The 20,253-nt window shown below is 38.0% G+C and overlaps 1 pseudogene; it reads left to right on the top strand.

Annotated features, from left to right (window-relative positions):
- Window positions 1-20,253, top strand: part of LOC106145563 (antigen WC1.1-like) — a 79,547-nt pseudogene that overhangs the window by 35,049 nt on the left and 24,245 nt on the right.

Here is a 20,253-nt window from a genome sequence, read left to right as displayed (position 1 = left end):
AGCTCAGTCTTCACCCTGAAAATTCAACCCCTGTCCTCAGATGAGTCAGGCACAAGCTGAGTGAGGAGTTCAAGTCAGTCAGGCTCTGTCTTGGCCCTCATGTGGAGAAATGTTAGGCAAAAGAGCCAGAAAAAATATTGATACTGTTTAAAACAAACATATAGATGGCTCTGGTGAACCCAAAATCTATGTACCTCACATGACAATATCTATGGAATTATTTCAACATTAAGACATGTCATGAAAATATTAGTCTCATTCAGATATTGAAATGTCCTTACCATGCCTCATGCAATTTCAATTGGTGGTCATGATTGAAACAATATTCAACCATGGTGAAAAATAAAGAACCGTTTCCTTTTTTCTTTTTCTTTTCACATCATTGTTGCCAATCACTGCTTTGCCTCTAGGGACTAAGGCAAATGCGCCTCCTCTTCCAGTCTTACTACTCCTGGAACAGTTGATTAGACTGGGATGTGGCTCTGTTCTCTAACTGTGATGCGTCAGAGGAGAAGATTCAAAAGTCTTCAATGAAGCATCACAGATTTAGAAGAAGAGCCTGTTACTATAGCAGAAAGGATGTGAGGAATTTTCATTCTGCTTTTTTGCACTGAATTATTCAGTCATATTCTAAAGTCTCTCACCCATACTCCTAATCCAACCTGACTCATGTCCTCAGAAGAGGGAACACAGAGACAGACACAGAGAAGAGGGACAGGTAAGCACAGAGGCAGCAACTAAAGCGAAGCATCTGTAAGCCAAGGCATACCAAGGACTGCCATTGACCAGCAGAAGTGAGGGAGAGAAAGGATGGATCCCCTCCTACAGTCTTGAGAGAAGGAGCCATTCTGGCTGATATTCTCAATCCCCACTTTTGTCCCCCACAACTTTAAGGTAGTGAAATTGTGTTTTAAGCAAAATAATCATCAGTAGTGATATTGATTCCTTACCCAATTCTAGATTATGAAAGGATTTGTGTTATATCAGATAACTGAAAGACTTTAGTCAATAAATATGGAAAAGTCATGTTAGAGGACACACTGAAAATGTTACATTAAAGGAAAGGCCTAGAATGGGTCTTTTTTATAATCCACTCTAATATTTTATAAAGAGCAGGTATCATTTATTTTCCATGAGTTATGACTCTTTTTAAAAAAATATTTATTTGTTATTGTAGTCGGACACAAAACTTTTATATCACTTATTTATTTTTATGTGTTGCTGAGGATGGAACCCAGGGTCTTGCACGTGAGAGGCAAGCACTCTACTACTGAGCCACAACCCCAGCCCATGTTATGACTCTTTTTGACATCTACATATTTGACTACACAGGGCAATACCAGAGACTAATTTTCTTTTATTTATGCCTATCCCTAAAATATCTAACAAATATTTAGATATAAATATATGTAGTCTAATAATTTAAAATATTATTATTTAAAATTAAATGTAGGTATATTAATGATTTTATAAGTACTAAATTCTGCATACATATACACATGTATGTGTGTATGCGTGTTTGCATCTGTTTGTATTCAATCCAATGTACTTGAAGCCTATTATTTAATTAAAAACATTATTCTTAATATATTTTAACATATTCCATACATAATTCCTTCACACCAGCCTTCTGTCATAAATATCCTTAAATCATGGACACACTAAATCTTTGTCATGAAAACAGAATTAACAACTTGGATATTGACCTGTATTTCAGCAAATAAGTGCATTTGCTAAAGGAAACACACTTAACCATTAAAAGAATAATATAGTTAATGAATACCATCATAAAATTGAAACTAAGTAATAACTTAAAAACACAAAACAAACAAACAAACAAACAAAACACCATGCTCAAATATCTGTATAAATTCAGTTCCTACTTCTAAATTGTCTTTCTGTCTTCTTTAATAGGAAGTATGATGTAAAGAACCCTGATTACTTTAGTTACAATAAGCTCAGTCTCACAATATTTAGTGAGCTCTTTTCTCATCCCCAAATGGGAAATAAATATAAATTGTCAGTTTTTGATATATATTGAATTTTTCATTCATTAACAATTTTATCTTTGTTGGAATTATTATCTGAATTGAAAGTTTCAGAGCATAAAATAGTGAAAAATTAATCAATATTTTTGTACACAGAGTTACATTCAGTGGATAGATATGGATCTATTTTTTAAAAAAGAGGTAAAATGTCACAGAAAGTCATGCAAACACACATATACTTTTATAATATACATCCATATAAAAAAGAAAAAGGCATATTACACTATATATATATATATATATATATATATTCATTTTTTGAACACACACATATACATGTTATGTATATGTATGCGTAGAATTCACATTTTGGCACCTGGTGAAGGCATTCCTGTACCCACTGTCTGACACGGTCACAACATGGGGGATGCTGTGGCAGAGCTGCACTATCTGGAAATCAGAACCATTAGGAATGTTAAGTGTTTTGTTTATGATACTCATGATATGGATAACAGGACATACATCAATCAATAATAAAGAATATATTGCCTGAGATTGCAGGAAAATTCCCAGAATGAGAGTAAGGATTCAATTGAGACATGCCATGAGGTGGTTTCAATGTCTCTCAGGATACAAACAATGGTGTTATTCCTCAAGCGTAAACAACAAGAAATATTTATCCCATGGTTAACAATTTATACTATCCCCCCTCATTCCCATCCTAAAGCCATAACCTGTACAACAGCCTAGCTACAGAAAAACGATTGCTGTGCCAACTGTACAAGGACCTACTATGTAGATTATGGTATCCCCATTGAGGACAAATGCTAATAAAAATACATTCCCCAACCAATAGACCCTCTTAATTTTTTTTAAATTTAATTCAATAGAAAATTACCTTGGAAATTAAAAATAGAATAATGTAAAATTTACATAGATATATTTTACAGGCACTTCGGAGTAGTAGGCTTTTAAATAATAGACTTTCACAACTTTAAGAGTGCATTAATGGGATTTTAGTTTATAAGTGTAAAGCTTACCAGTAATCATAAGTATGCTTTAAAGTTAAAGGTCAATGAAGGGAGCCTACATCATGGGAACAAATTTTTACTCCTCACACTTCAGATAGAGCCCTAATATCCAGAGTATACAAAGAACTCAAAAAATTAAACAATAAGAAAACAAATAACCCAATCAACAAATGGGCCAAAGACCTGAACAGAAACTTCTCAGAGGAGGACATACAATCAATCAACAAGTACATGAAAAAATGCTGTACATGTATGTGTGTATGCGTGTTTGCATCTGTTTGTATTCAATCCAATGTACTTGAAGCCTATTATTTAATTAAAAACATTATTCTTAATATATTTTAACATATTCCATACATAATTCCTTCACACCAGCCTTCTGTCATAAATAAAGAACAATGTATCTAAACAATCTAAACAATGCATCTAAACCACACTTTGACTGTTATGTTTATATTTCTTTAAGTGTAACAGAGTAAATTATCTTCCAAAAATACTATCTGTATTGATGGCAGCTGGCTCTAATTTCTAAATTGTGTCTTTTTCAAAAAATTGTTTCAAAGATTTTGGATATACGGCACTTTATAATACAGTGCCCAGAACATAATAAATCCTCAGTGTGTTTTGAAAGATAAATAAATGTATTGCTGATTTTGTAACAATCCTGCTCACTGAACATCTCAGGATCTCTATTCAGCACAATGACAGATGCTCAGTTGATCATCTCAGTACATGTACTGTATAAATTTTACACTTTGCCCTCTCAGGCTATGGCTGGATTAGGTCTTTACCATCAGTGCAGAATAGAAGAGTAAAGGTGAAGCCTGCTTTGGGTGATCTATTTTTATCTGAAATTCTTCCAATTTTTATTAATGGAAATTATACAAAATCTCTGCAGAAGGTTTGATATTGCAATAGAATTTGATGCCCAAGACAAAGATGCCCTCTTAATATTTTATCTAGAGGACACTGTACTCAGATATCACAGTGGATTATCTGAGATAGAACCAGCATGTAATGTTATTCTCTCTCAGCTCAGCAATTCTAACTCTTGGATGCTAGAAAAGGGCCATATAGAATGAAATAAAGGAAAATAAAAAGGAAATAATGCCAATGAAGGTGAGATTGTGTTTCTATCTGAGCTAAAACTACAATCAGTCATGCAAAACTGGTGGCCCTCTCTGATGGGGCTGATGTTGGCCTTTAATGTGAAGGTGGAACTGTGTGAAAACCAGAGTTCACAGAGAAGAAGACCTGGCTGCATCCAGAGGCAGAGCCTTCAGCCAGTCAGGTTTCTGTTCTGGAGGCTGATCTTTGTTGTTCCTGTCACTGGATAACTGTATTGCTGGCTGATTTTTATGATGTACCTGCAGATCTAATATTCTTAAAAATCATAACCTCCTAAAGATTAGTGAATTCAGTTTAGAATTTTGACTCTACAAGAAAAGGTTTATCATTATTCCTCTAATGGTATAAATTAAAATTACCAATGTAGTAAGACTTCAGAAATCCACATTTCATGTGAATAACCCAATCAACAAATGGGCCAAAGACCTGAACAGACACTTCTCAGAGGAGGACATACAATCAATCAACAAGTACATGAAAAAATGCTCACCATCTCTAGCAGTCAGAGAAATGCAAATCAAAACCACCCTAAGATACCATCTCACTCCAGTAAGATTGGCAGCCATTATGAAGTCAAACAACAGCAAGTGCTGGCGAGGATGTGGGGAAAAGGGTACTCTTGTACATTGCTGGTGGGACTGCAAACTAGTGCAGCCAATTTGGAAAGCAGTATGGAGATTCCTGGGAAAGCTAGAAATGGAACCACCATTTGACCCAGCTATTGCCCTTCTCGGACTATTCCCTGAAGACCTTAAAAGAGCTTACTACAGGGATACTGCCACATCGATGTTCATAGCGGCACAATTCACAATTGCTAGACTGTGGAACCAACCCAGATGCCCTTCAATAGATGAATGAATAAAAAAAATGTGGCATTTATACACCATGGAATATTACGCAGCACTAAAAAAATGACAAAATCATAGATTTTGCAGGGAAATGGATGGCACTAGAGCAGATTATGCTTAGTGAAGCTAGCCAATCCCTAAAAAACAAATACCAAATGTCTTCTTTGATATAATATAATGAGAACAACCAAGAACAGAGAAGGGAGGAAGACCAGGAAGAAAAGATCAACATTAAACAGATACACTAGGTGGGAGGTAAAGGGAGAGAAACGGAAAATTGCATGGTAATGGAGAGAGACCCTCATTGTTATACAAAATCACACATAAGAGGTTGCGAGGGGAACAGGTAAATAAACAAGGAGAGAAATGAAATACAGTAGATGGGGTAGAGAGAGAAGATGGGAAGGGAGGGGAGGGGGATAGTAGAGGATAGGAAAGGTAGCAGAATACAACAGTTACTAATAGGGCATTATGTAAAAATGTGGATGTGTAACAGATGTGATTCTGCAATCTGTATTTGGGGTAAAAATGGGAGTTCATAACCAACTTGAATCTAATGTATAAAACAGGATATGTCAAGAGCTTTGTAATGTTTTGAATAACCAATATATATATATATATATATATATATATATATAATATATTTTAAAATTTGTATGCATAATATGTAATTAAAATTTAAAATATAAGTAAAATGTTTAAAATTTAAAAAAATAAAATTAAAAAATAAAGGAACGCTTAAGTGTTTTCTAAAAAAAAAAGGTCAATGAAATAATTTTAAGTATGCTTTAAAGTTAGAAGTGAATCATAGGTTTGGAGTCATGTAGTCTATTTGTGTCACCTAGCACCTAGTGATTGAGGTAAAAACCTAAAAGCTTAATCATGATTAGCTAAGGTTACAGAAAAATATTTTGAACAATGTATTCAATATCTTATGTAATCAATGAATGTCAGAAAAGATTGTAACTCTTGAAAATTATGTAAATCAAAAAAAGTCTCAGGCTTTGAAGCTATCCATTAACTACCTGAAAAAACACCTGTAAAAAAAGGTATAAAAATAAAGACCACTCCAGGGGCAGCAGACATCTCCTGGAGGCTGCTCTTAACTTGCAACCTATTCTCCAACTCCTCTTCTTTAGCCATCACTGCTCCTCCTTCAGGACTCCTGGAACCCCACTCCCCCCCAACCCACTCCCAAGGGCTGGACCTCAGCAGCCACCATCTGTTAAATCCATTCCCCAGAAACTAACCATGGAAAATGAAAGATGTCACAGCATTACCTGTGACTTGCAACTTCCTGTTCTATTCCCTGATACTTCTTGGTTTTTTTTTCTCCCACAGGATTTGTGCATCTGATTGGAGGACATAGACTTTGCTCTGGGCAAGTGAAAGTAAACTCTGGAGGAGAGTGGATTTCAGTATCTGATGGAAATTTCACATTACTCACAGCCCACGTCATCTGTGCAGAGCTGGGGTGTGGCCAGGTTGCTTTTGTCCTGGAGAATCTTCCCTTCAGAGATCCTGGTGAACAGTTCTGGGCTGAAGAGTTCCAATGTAAGGGACAGGAACCTGGGCTCTGGTTCTGCCCCAGAGTGCCCTGTCCTGGAGGAAGTTGCCCACACAAAGGGGTTGTGCAAGTTGTCTGCTCAGGTGAGACTCACAGCATGGCCTTAACCTCTCTACTCACTCTGTGGGGATAAGAAAAATATGTGATGTTGCTAAACCCTGTCTTCTACCAGGATATACAGATGTTTGGCTCATGAAAAATGGCAGCTCTCAGTGTGAGGGTCAAGTGGAGATGAAGACCTCTGGAGGCTGAAAATCACTCTGTGGCTCCAACTGGAATATGGCCAATGCCAATGTAGTTTGCCGTCAGCTGGGCTGTGGAGTCACCATCTCGAGCTCAAAGGGAGCACACTTTGTGGAAGGAGGAGATGAGATCTGGAGAGACCAATTCCACTGCTCAGGGTCTGAGTCCTTCCTGTGGAACTGCCCTGTGACTGCCCTGGGTGTTCCTGCCTGTGCTCATGGAAACACAGCCTCTGTGGTCTGTTCAGGTAAGTTGTATGCTTAGGTGAGATTCACAGCAGGACCTTAACCTCCCTACACACTCTATGGGAGAAAAAAAATGTGAGATGTTGCTAAAATCTTGTCTTCTATCAGGATATACAGATGTTCGGCTCATGAAAAATGGTCAGGACTGATTGATACTTGAGTGACATGTCTCTAAGAGCAGATAGTATGGAGAACTGACTTCAAAAGTGAGGCATTCTGTGGTAAAATATGATTCTTCTCAATGATCATTCATTTTTCAGGCCCTGTCAAGGGGTATTATGAGAAATAGTTCTAAGTAAGCATTACTATTATTAGTAGTATTAGTATTGTTATTGCAATTCATAGAGAACACTGTATAATAGTGAGTAATAGCTCTGTCAAGTTTCTCACCCTGGACCATCAGAGATCATCAGCTGCTCCCAGAAGTCACCTGCAGATGTTTCAGTCACTATGCCTTCCTCCGTTCCAAAGAAGACCACTCTAAATGCTGCCAAAGAAAAATTTTTTTCAGGTTTTTACCTTTATGTAGTCATAGCATGCCCTCTCTTTATATCTACTTTGACTCAACATAATATTTAGAATTTACCCATGTTTTTACTTTTAGCCTAATCTCATTTATTTTTACAACTGTAGAGTTTTCTGCCAAATAACACAGGATCATGTATTGATGCATTCAAGTTATATGGAGATTTGAGAAGTTTGCACTTTTTGAGTACCCGAATAATGATCCTAGAAATTACCACATCAATATCTTTTGGTGCAAATATGGATATATTTGTATATGTTTTTTAATCCAGGACCCTCTCCTGTTATGGTGTCCTTTCTGCAACCAAATTCTTTTTCTTAATGAAGCATAGCATACCAATATTTCCTGTACACTTAGTATTCTACTGCCCTTTTAAATAGAACTTTACTGCCATAAGATCATAAAAATATTCTCCAAAAGTATCCTATAAAAGTTTAGTTACATTTCTTTTACATCTTTTTGCAGTTGATATTTTACATAGGGTGTGTGGTGTGAAAAACCTTTCACATTATTGTTTGGACATCCAAATGTCTCAGAATCATTACTGAAAAGCCTTTTACCCACTGCTGTGTCACCTTTGAAATACACAGTGTGCAGATATTTCTGATCATGATCTATGTTCTGTTCTGTTCTATTCAGTCATTTTCTATGCTTCTAGCCAAGCATGCCTCGTTAATTATAATTTTATAGCATGTCTGACTAACTTTTTTAAAAGATTACTTTAGAGCAACTGCTATAATTGTGTAATTTTTCCTGCCCAGTGTATTGGTCATACATGGCTTATGCATTTTGCATACATTTTACAAAAAACTTGATATATTTAATTCAATAATAGCATGATGGTATTTATATTGAGTTTCGATTTGATGTAAACATCAATATGGAGCTAACTGACTTGCAAGGTATATCTCTAATTTCTCTCAGAGATTGTAGATAACTCTTACTAGGCATACTTTTGGTGTTTTAGGTTTATGATGCTATTATATGTGTTTTTTATGAAATGTCCTAGGAATTAATTCTATTAATGTTTTAGTCAGCTTTTTTTGTGTTGTGATAGAAAGACCTGACAAGACCAATTTTAGGAGAAAAAGTTTATTTTGAAGTCCAAGGTTCCAGAGGTCTCAGTCCATACGTATCTTACTCAATGTCATGGAGCTGGAGGTAAGGCAGAATATCATGGTGGAAGAGTGAAGCAGGGGAAAGAGGTCAGCAGATGGCCACCAAGAAGCAGAAATAGGGAGAACTCTGCTCAAACAGGACAGAATATAAACCCCAAAGGCCCGCCCCCAGGGACCCATCTCATCCAGTTACACCCTACCTGCCTATACTCAACACCTAGTTAATACTACTAGAGTATTAATGTGCCAGTTAGATTAAGGGTCTCATAACCCAATCATTCCACTTTTAAACTTTCTTTCATTATCTCTCACATGAGTTTTTAGGGGACACCCTCTCTATAAACCATAACAACTAAGTTTTATCTTAACATTTTTGTGGCTTTGTTTTTCTTTCTTTCTCATTTATTTATTTATTTGATTAGTTGAGAATTATGACTAAACTTCAAAGATAGTATAAAATTCCCAGATAATCCAATGAAGATTCCCTAATGCTGTTATTTTTCTAAATTATCCCTTCATTCTGCCACATTTATCCCTGAATATATAAAATATTTTACTCTTAAAATATTTTCAGAAATTTTCTTACATAATCACTGTACATTGCCAAATTCCATAAATTAACCTGTTGGCTTCCATATATGACAGAGAACATGTTGTATTTGACTTTCTGTATTTGAGTTATTTAACTTAACATAATGTCCTACAATTCCATTCATTTGATGCAACGGCAAGATTTCCTTCTTCTTTATGGCTATATTTATACCACATTTGTTTTTATTGTTGGTCATTCAAAACATTACACAGTTCTTAATACATCATATTTCACAGTTTGATTCAAGCGGGTTATGAACTCCCAACTTTACCCCATATACAGATTGCTGTATCACATCAGTTACCCTTCCATTGATTGACATATTGCCTTTCTAGTGTCTGATGTATTCTGCTGTCAGTCCTATTCTCTATTATCCCCCCACGCCTCCCCTCCCCTCCCGTTTTCTCTCTCTACCCCTTCTACTGTAAATCATTTCTTCCATTTGTATTATCTTGTCTTACCCCTCCTTTTCTCTTATATATCATTTTGTATAACCCTGAGGATCGCCTTCCATTTTCATGCGATTTCCCTTCTCACTCCCTTTCCCTCCCACCTCTCATCTCTGTTTAATGTAAATCTTCTTCTCAAGCTCTTCGTCCCTACCCTGTCCTTGTTTACTCCCCTTATATCAAAGGGGTCATTTGGTATTTGTTTTTTAACGATTGACTAGCTTCACTTAGCATAATCTGCTCTAATGCCATCCATTTCCCTCCAAATTCTATGATTTTGTCATTTTTTAATGCAGAGTAATACTTCATTGTGTATAAATGCCACATTTTTTTTATCCATTCATCTATCAAAGGGCATCTAGGCTGATTCCACCATCTTGCTATCGTGAATTGTGCTGCTATGAACATCGATGTAGCAGTGTCCCTGTAGCATGCTCTTATTAGGTCTTTAGGGAATAGACCGAGAAGGGGAATAGCTGGGTCAAATGGTGGTTCCATTCCCAGTTTTCCAAGAAATCTCCATACTGCTTTCCAAATTGGCTGCACCAATTTGCAGTCCCACCAGCAATGAACAAGGGTGCCCTTTTCCCCGCATCCTCTCCAGCACTTATTGTTGTTTGACTTCCTAATGGCTGCCAATTTTACTGGAGTGAGATGGTATCTTAGGATGGTTTTGATTTGCATTACTCTGACTGCTAGCGATGGTGAGAATTTTTTTATGTACTTATTGATTGATTGTATGTCCTCCTCTGAGAAGTGTCTATTCAGGTCCTTGGCCCATTTATTGATTGGGTTATTTGTTATCTTATTGTCTAATTTTTTGAGTTCTTTGTGTATTCTGGTTATTAGGGCTCTATCTGAAGTGTGTGGATTAAACATTTGTTCCCAGGATGTAGGCTCCCTGTTTATCTCTCTTATTGTTTCTTTTGCTGAGAAAAAACTTTTTAGTTTGAGTAAGTCCCATTTGTTGATTCTAGTTGTTAACTCTTGTGCTATGGGTGTCCTATTGAGGAATTTGGGGCCCGATCCCACAGTATGTAGATCATAACCAACTTTTTCTTCTATCAGATGCCGTGTCTCTGATTTAATATCAAGCTCCTTGATTCATTTTATGCATGGCGAGAGATAGGGATTCAGATTCATTTTGATGCAAATGGATTTCCAGTTTTCCCAGCACCATTTGTTGAAGATGCTATCATTCCTCTATTGCATGCTTTTAGCCCCTTTATCAAATATAAGATAGTTGTAGTTTTGTGGATTGGTTACTGTGTCCTCTATTCTGTACCATTGGTCCACCCGCCTGTTTTGGTACCAGTACCATGCTGTTTTTGTTACTATTGCTCTGTAGTATAGTTTGAAGTCTGGTATCACTATACTGCCTGATTCACACTTCCTGCTTAGCATTATTTTTGCTAGTCTGGGTCTTTTATTATTCCATATGAATTTCATGATTCTTTTATCTATTTCTACAAGAAATGCCATTGGGATTTTGATTGGTATTGCATTGAACTTATAGAGAACTTTTGGTAATATCGCCATTTTGATGATGTTAGTTCTGCCTATCCATGAGCAGGGTATATTTTTCCATCTTCTAAGGTCTTCTTCTATATCTTTCTTTAGGGTTCTGTAATTTTCATTATATAAATCTTTCACCTCTTTTGTTAGGTTGATTCCCAAGTATTTTATTTTTTGGGGGGATATTGTGAATGGAGTAGTTGTCCTCATTTCCGTTTCAGAGGATTTGTCGCTGATATACAGGAATGCCTTTGATTTATGCGTGTTGATCTTATATCCTGCCACTTTGCTGAATTCATTTATTAGCTCTAATAGCTTCTTTGTAGACCCTTTTGGGTCTGCTAGGTATAGGATCATATCATCTGCAAATAGTGATAATTTAAGTTCTTCTTTTCCTATTTTTATGCCTTTAATTTCTTTCATCTGTCTAATTCCTCTGGCCAGTGTTTCGAGGACTATGTTGAACAGAAGTGGTGAGAGAAGGCATCCCTTTCTTGTACCAGATCTTAGAGGGAATGCCTTCAATTTTTCTCCATTCAGAATGATGCTGGCCTGTGGCTTATCATAGATTGCTTTTACAATGTTGAGATATGTTCCAGTTATTCTTAATTTTTCTAGAGTTTTGAACATAAAGGGATGCTGAACATTGTCGAATGCTTTTTCTGCATCTATCGAGATGATCATATGGTTCTTATTTTTAAGTCTATTTATGTGGTGAATAACATTTATTGATTTCCGTATATTGAACCAGCCTTGCATCCCAGGGATGAATCCTACTTGATCATGGTGTATAATTTTTTTGATATGTATTTGAATCCGATTCGCCAGAATTTTATTGAGGATTTTTGCGTCAAGGTTCATTAGCGATATTGGTCTGTAGTTTTCTTTCTTTAAAGTGTCTTTGTCTGGTTTCGGATTCAGGGTGATTTTGGCCTCGTAGAATGAATTTGGAAGTTCTCCCTCTTTTTCTATTTCCTGAAATAGCTTGAAAAGTATTGGTGTTAGTTCCTCTTTAAAGGTTTTGTAAAACTCTGCTGTATACCCATCCGGTCCTGGGCTTTTCTTAGTTGGTAATCTTTTGATGGTTTCTTCTATTTTCTCTATTGTTATTGGTCTGTTTAGGTTGTTTATATCCTCCTGACTTAATCTAGGCAGATCATAAGACTTAAGGAATTTATCTATGCCTTCACTATCTTCTATTTTATTGGAGTATAAGGATTCAAAATAATTTCTGATTATCTTCTGTATTTCTGAAGTGTCTGTTGTGATATTGCCTTTTTCATCCCGTATGTTAGTAATTTGAGTTCTCTCTCTTCTTCTCTTCGTTAGCATGGCTAAGGGTCTGTCAATTTTATTTATTTTTTCTAAGAACCAACTTTTAGTTTTGTCAATTTTTTCAATTTTTTCTTTTGTTTCGATTTCACTAATTTCAGCTCTGATTTTAATTATTTCTTGCCTTCTACTTCTTTTGCTGTTGTTTTTCTCTTCTTTTTCGAGGATTTTGAGATGAAGTATGAAATAATTTATTTGTTGGTTTTTTCTTTTTTTGAGGAATGAACTCCAAGCAATGAATTTTCCTCTTAGAACTGCTTTCAATGTGTCCCATACATTCCGATATGTTGTGTCTGTGTTTTCATTTAACTCTAGGAAGTTTTTAATTTCCTCCTTGATGTCTTCTAAAACCCATTGATCAATCAGCAACCTATTGTTCATTCTCCAAGTGATGCTTAATTTTTCCTTTCTTATTTTATCATTGATTTTTAGTTTTATTCCATTATGATCAGATAAGATGCATGGTATTATCTCTACCCCTTTATATTGTCTAAGAGTTGCCCTGTGACATAATATATGGTCTATTTTTGAGAAGGTTCCATGTGCTGCTGAGAAAAAAGTGTAACTACTTGATGTTGGGTGGTATATTCTATATATGTCAATTAAGTCTAGGTTGTTAATTGTGTTATTGAGTTCTATAGTTTCCTTATTTAACTTTTGTTTGGAAGATCTGTCCAGTGGTGAGAGAGGTGTGTTGAAGTCTCCCATGATTATTGTATGGTGGTCTATTAGACTCTTGAACTTGAGAAGAGTTTGCTTGATGAACACAGCTGCACCATTATTTGGGGCATATATATTTATGATTGTTATGTCTTGTTGGTGTATGGTTCCCTTGAGCAGTATGAAGTGTCCTTCTTTATCCTTTTTGATTAACTTTGGCTTGAAATCTATTTTATTAGATATGAGTATGGACACTCCTGCTTGTTTCCGCAGTCCATATGAGTGGTATGATTTTTCCCAACCTTTCACCTTCAGTCTATGAATATCTTTTCCTATCAGATGCGTCTCCTGTAGGCAGCATATAATTGAGTCTTGTTTTGTGATCCATTCTACTAGCCTGTGTCTCTTAATTGGTGAGTTTAAGCCATTAACATTTAGGGTTATTATTGAGATCTGGTTTGTTCTTCTAGCCATATTTGTTTATTGATGTTACTAAACCTGATTTGTTATCCTCTTTGACTACTTTCCCCCCTTTACTGTCCTACCTCCCATTGTTGGTTTTCAATGTTATTTTCCATTTCTTCTTCCTGTAATGTTTTGCCAAGGATTTTTTGAAGAGATGGTTTTCTAGCTGCGAATTCTTTTAACTTTTGTTTATCGTGGAAGGTTTTAATTTCATCTTCTATCCTGAAGCTTAATTTCACCGGATACACGATTCTTGGTTGAAGCCCATTTTCTTTCAGTGTTTGAAATATGTTATTCCAGGATCTTCTAGCTTTCAGAGTCTGTGTTGAGAGATCAACTGTTATCCTGATTGGTTTGCCCCTAAATGTAATCTGCTTTCTTTCTCTTGAAGCTTTTAAAATTCTCTCCTTATTCTATATGTTGGACATCTTCATTATAATGTTCCTAGGTGTGGATCTCTTATGATTTTGCACATTCGGCATCCTGTATGCTTCTAGGATTTGGGATTCTGTCTCATTCTTCAAGTCTGGGAAGTTTTCTCATATTATTTCACTGAATAGACTGTTTATTCCTTTGGTATGGAGCTCTGTGCCTTCCTGTATCCTAATGACTCTTAAATTTGGTCTTTTGATATTGTCCCATAATTCTTGGATGTTCTGCTTATGGTTTCTTAGCAGACTTGTTGAGCTGTCTATGTTCTTTTCCAGTTGAAATGGTTTGTCTTCATTGTCTGATGTTCTATCTTCTAAGTGATCTACTCTGCTGGTAGTATTCTCAATTGAGTTTTTAAGTTGGTTTATTGTTTTCTGCATTTCTAGGATTTCTATTTGTTGGTTTTTTGTTACCTCTATCTCTCTGTGAAATTGATCTTTTACTTCCTGGATTTGTTTGTCAATGTGATCTTTCATTGTCTGATTTTGCTCTCTCATGTCTTCCTTGAGACTCCAGATCATCTGAAGCATATATATCCTGAACTCTTTATCTGACATTCCACCTGTTGCAGCTATTACCTTTTTTAAAGTTGAATTGATCTGCATTGCTTGTGGTCCTTTCTTTCCTTGTCTTTTCATGCTGCTCACGTTTCTTTCTGCTTGGTGAAACTGTTGTGTTTATGAGACTTTCCCCCTAATTATTTATATTGCTCTTGTATAATTGAAAAATCTCCCTTGCAGGGCGGGTAGTGGCTGTGCTCCTCCTCTAGTTGGGGTGATCTCTCTACTGCGCTGGCAGGCCGCTAGGCCTGCTCTGCCAGTTGTTCGCAGGTCTGCCCACACTGTGGGTGCCAGTGGCGGCTCTGCTCTGCCTCCCCTCCAATTGTGGCGATATGACTACCACCCCCTCGGGTTGTTGGGCCTGATCTGGATGCGGGAAGCTCCTCTGCTCTGCCCCTACTCCATTTCTAGTGACGTGTCTACCATGCTGGCAGGCCTCTAGGCCTGTTCCACTGATGTGTCTCAGATCTGCCTGACTCTGGCAGTAGGGGGAGTTGGGGGTCAAGAGTCCTTTGGTTCTTGTGGTCATGCCCACGGGGAAATTTTGAAGTTTCCCGGTTGTTCCCAGGTGGGTGGGGCTGTTAGCAGAGCCCGAAGGGCATGGCCATGTGCTGTGCCATGCGGGGACACTTCTAGCTGAGTCAGGCCACCGGGAGCCACCTGAAGATTGGGGCAGCTGTGTCTGCATGGCTAAGATTCGGGCGAGTGGTTTGGCTGTTCGCAGATCGAGAGCAGGGCCTCCCGGGAGAGCCGGTATGGCGGGGGCATCTGCCGGTTTGGGCTGCCACTCCACTCCGGGCCACCGCCGCTTTCAGAAGCTGCTGGTGGCTGCGGGATTGGACCTCTGCGCCCACCGGGGGGGGGCCCTGTAGAGCCGGGTAGCTGCGGCCGCGTGGTTAGGAACCGGGCAGGTGAGGCGGCTGTTCCCAGAGCAAGCACTAGGCCTTCCAGGGGAACCCGGATGGCGGAGGCTGACTGCCGGTTCGGGCGGGGTGGGCCAAGTCGCTCCAGGTGCCGCCGCTTGCAAAAGCGGCTGCTGGCTGCAGGACTTGACTTCTGCACCCGCCGCGGGGCTACCTGTAGAACCGGGTAGCTGTGGCCGCGTGGTTAGGGACCAGACAGGTGAGGTGGCTTCTCCAAGAGTGACAGCTAGGCCTCCCGGGGGAGCCGCTTGCCGTAGCGGCTGATGGCTGCGGGACTAGACCTCTGTGCCCACGTGGCCGTCCACGATCCACTTCTCTGGTACAAACTGTCACTTCCAATAAACCTACCAGTTCACGGCAGCTCTCCTCTTAAGGGAATTATGCTAGAAGTTCCTCCGTAGGTAGGCTGCCGCTGTTCCGATGGGTCTTTCTTATTCCGTTAAAGTGGAGAAGTTGGAATCACTGCTTCCTCGCTGGCCGCCATGTTGGATCCCTCACCACATTTTTTTTTATGAATTTCTCTTGCAATGGGCATCAAATTCCATACTGTAGCTTCTGATTTCATACTGTAGCTATTGTGAATAATGCCACAATAAACATGGGAACATCGGGTTGCTATTTCATAGTAAATATAATTGTCCTAGGTGCTACTGCTTATAATACATCCCTCCCTGCAAAAAATAGCAACATAATAAAAATATATTTGATTTTGCTTCTCATTTCCAGATTTATAAATTTGGCAAAAGCTGCCGGAAGTTGCCTTTTGAAGTCTCTCATAAGGTTGCACTTAGATCTCGTTTGGAGCTGAGGTCCCTGAAGACTTGACCAAAATGGGAATCCATCTTGGATAGGTCATTCACATGGCCAGAGGCTTCAAGTTCAACTGGGGCTGCTAACAGAGCCACCTTCTTTTATGATAGTTCTCTACTGATAGTCTCTACATGTTTCCCATGAAGCAATCATCCTACTAAGTCAAGAGGAGGAGGCTTGACTTTCTTAGCTAGGTTTCTAAGTTAAGCTGTGCTGGCTTCACCACATTCTATTGCTTATAGACAACTTACCACTGTTAGCCCAGATTGGAGGAAAGGAGGAATGAACTGCTAAGGTCAATGGATAGAGTGTCACAGATTTTGTGGGTATTTTTTAAAATGACATGTGTGTTAAATAATCCAATTTTTGTATTATTTATTTAGTTAGTTAGTTAGTTACAGATGACAGTACATTGATCTTGACATATTATATATTTGAATCAAATGGGATATAATTTCTCATTTTTCTGAGTGTGTAGGTTGCAGAATCACATTGGTTATACAGTCACGTATATACATACAGCAATACTAGTGTCTATTTTATTCTGTTGCCCTTCCTATCTCCCCTTTCCTCCCCTCCCCTCCCATCACTTCTCTCTACCCAATCTAATGTGATACACTTCTTTTTTTTTCCTCACATCATCATACATGTATTCTGTATAACGTTGAGGATCTCCTTCCATGGGATAGGGAGGAAGAGCATGAGAAGAAGATTACCACTAAATATGGAAGAGAGGTAGGAGAGAAAAGGAAGGAGAAGGAGAAGTGCATGGAAGATGTATTTTCTAATTTATATTTTTACACTACCACTTATGGCCTTAATACCTAATACTTGTAGAGTTTATAAGAATGTGAGGTTCTCTCACTATAGCTCTTAGTATCCTATTATATTTCCTATGTTTTTGTCCACCTGTTTTTCACTCTACATTTTCCCACAATCTTCTCTCACCCACGTCCTGCACAGGTGATAGAAATGGGATTCCCCTCAGTGGAATGGGCTGGCTGAGGAACAAAAACTAGGAAAAATAGAAGGATAAAAATACCACAGGACACAGAAAATATTTTCAGAAAGCAGAGGCAGGATAGACTAGACAATCATATGGATCAAGCTTCTATACTTGGGGCTGGGGATGTGGCACAAGCAGCAGTGTGCTCACTTGGCATGCGTGCAGCCCAGGTTCGATCCTCAGCACCACATACAAAACAAAGATGTTTTATCTACTGAAAACTAAAAAGTAAATATTCAAAAAAAATCCTCTCTCTCTCTCCCTCTCTCACTCTCTCTTTTATTTTTTTGAAAAGAAACTTTTATACTAAAAAGAAAAATGGAGTCTACACCTACTTTTTTTATATTGGGGGAATCAAAGGTCTTCCATAGAATGTTCTTTTCCATAAAAGGTTAAAAAGGTGGGGTATTCAATTCCCAATGGGTTATGCCCATCTCTGGAGTGATCCTGAGAGATCTTCCTGGCAATGCAAAGATAAAGGTCATGTGCCTTGGGAAATCTATTGCATGAGAGGGCCATGGATAGTTCCCAAGGTTAAACTTAAAATCTCCCTGGCTTCTTGCCTAGAGAAGATCCACATGTGTTTTTCATGGATGGCTCCCTGCATTATTCCACTATTTCTACATTATTCCACTGCTATTTCTTATAAAAATATAAAAATATTTTTAGCTACTGACTTTTTTATTGGCTCTATTTCATTAGTTTTTTTATAAATGACTCTCAAAAGATCCAATATTTATTGGATTTTTATTATCATTTTTCTAACAAAATGCATATCATGTCATTAAATTTACAAAATTTAATCATGATTATTTCATTTACTTATAAGGAAACACCAATACCACTCTCTGGAAATCTTTCCTTTATCTCCTTTTTGCACTTCGTTTTTTATGTAAATCCTTTTATATGTGTGGGGGTTTCTTTGATGGACAGAAATTGTATTTGAAAAAAAAAATTCATCCTACAAAGCCTTCAGAAAAGATTCTACTTTCTTCAATGCACTTTATGTAGGGTAGTTCATCTTATACAAAGAGACTGAAATGGTGAGAAACTGGGCACTCGACAAAAATTCTTTTAATTCACAACTTTTTTGGAGGATTCTCCTCTTTGGTCTGACCTAATTTTTACTAGGGTACACCCAGGAAAATGTGGCAAACATGCTGAGATTTTCATTCATAACTACTACCTTTGAATGATTAAATGTCTTCAAGGGAAACTAGTTGATTGTAGTTTTTACATTTCTCTGAACTTGACTCCAAAAGTCTTCTTACCTGGGAGCTATGCAATGCTCTCAAACAGTAATGATATATTCACACTTTCCTAAAGTAATTTTTGGGTCATGGTTTAAAAACAGAAGAGTATCTCAGAAGTAGAAGCAGAAATCTGGAATAGACAACCAGCTCTGAAGATAGAAAATTATGGATCATATCCTACAGCTTTCTAATGCCATCACTAGATTATTATGTACTTTATTTTTTAATTTTTTCTGTGAAATATTTTCTCAATTTTTTTAGTTTTATTGATTTTATTTTTTTAAATACACAATAGCAGAATGCATTACAATTCTTATTACACATATAAAGTACAATTTTTCATATCTTTGTATATAGAGTATGTTCACACCATTTCATGCCTTTATACATGTATTTTGTTTTGGGTTGTTTTACATTACAATTCTTAATACACATATATACCACAATTTTTCATATCTGTTTATATAGAAAGTATGTTGACACCAAATTTGAGTCTTCATACTTGTACTTTGGATAATGATGTCCATCACATTCCATGGCCTTGCTAATCACCTGGCCCCTCCTTTTCCCTCCCACCTCTCTTCCCTATCTAGAATTTATCTAATCCTCCCATGCTTCCCCTTCTTGCCTGACTATGAGTCAGCCTTCTTATGAGAAAATATTCAGCATTTGTTTTTGGGGGGTTGGCTAATTTCACTTAGTATTATCTTCTTCAAAGCCATCCATTTACCTGCAAATGCCATAATTTTATTCTCTTTTAATGCTGAATAAAATTTCATTGTATATATATGCCATATTTTTTAAGCCATCCATCTGGTGCAGGGCATCTAGTTTGGCTCCACAGTTTAGCTATGTGAATTGTACTGCTATAAACAACACCATTTGACCCAGCTATTCCTCTCCTTGGACTATAACCAAAGGACTTATTATGTACATTTTTTTAGTTTCCTGCTCTCTAATCTCTTCTGTAGGAAACCAGACCCAGCTGCTGACCCAATGTAAGAACTCCTGGTTAGACCAAGCAGACTCTGCAGCCTCAGAGGGGCACACTGCTAACTGCTCAGGTGAGCAAGGTCCCCAGCACAAGAACCTTCCCATTCCCTGTGTGAATGCCCACTGACATGACCCTTTTTCTCCTCAGACAGCAGACAGCTCCACCTGGTGGATGGAGGCAGTCGCTGTGCAGGGAGAGTGGAGATCCTGCAGCAGGGCTCCTGGGGCTCCATCTGTGATGACAGCTGGGACCTGAGTGATGCCCATGTGGTGTGCAGACAGCTGGGCTGTGGAGTGGCCCTGGAGGCCACCATCTCTGCTCACTTTGGAGAGGGATCAGGGCCCATCTGGCTGGATGAGCTGAACTGCACAGGAGAGGAGGCCCATGTGTGGCAGTGCCCTTCCCAAGGCTTGGGGCAGCACAACTGCATTCACAAAAAGGATGCTGGAGTCATCTGTTCAGGTTTGTGGTGCACACTGTGCACAGGTCGGGGAGGGCAGAAGAAGGTCTGCAGGATGGTGTTTGAGTCCTAGGGCAGAGGTTTAGCAGTTGCTGACAGGAAAAAGGG

Source organism: Ictidomys tridecemlineatus, chromosome 6 (assembly GCF_052094955.1).
Source record: "Ictidomys tridecemlineatus isolate mIctTri1 chromosome 6, mIctTri1.hap1, whole genome shotgun sequence".
Taxonomy (NCBI): domain Eukaryota; kingdom Metazoa; phylum Chordata; class Mammalia; order Rodentia; family Sciuridae; genus Ictidomys; species Ictidomys tridecemlineatus.
The sequence above is the reverse complement of the archived record's forward strand: the minus strand, read 5'-3'. Positions and strand labels throughout refer to the sequence as shown.